Raw genomic sequence first — 207 nt, forward strand, 5'->3', positions numbered from 1 at the left:
ATCAGCCGGCATCTGCTTAGCAACAGCATCGAGATCATCCCAAGAATAACCCCGAGGAAACTGGGTCCAAGCCGCTCTTTTTAGCGTCACAGAACCCACTATCGGCCGGTACCAAAAGCGCCCCCTATTTAGCCCTGTCAGCTTGTCCCGTCTGCTCCTCCCGGGGTAAGTGATAACGCGCCCTTGGGAAGCGTCCGCGGGGGTCAG

The sequence above is a fragment of the Penaeus monodon genome, chromosome 19 (assembly GCF_015228065.2).
Source record: "Penaeus monodon isolate SGIC_2016 chromosome 19, NSTDA_Pmon_1, whole genome shotgun sequence".
In the NCBI taxonomy this organism is placed as follows: Eukaryota; Metazoa; Arthropoda; class Malacostraca; order Decapoda; family Penaeidae; genus Penaeus; species Penaeus monodon.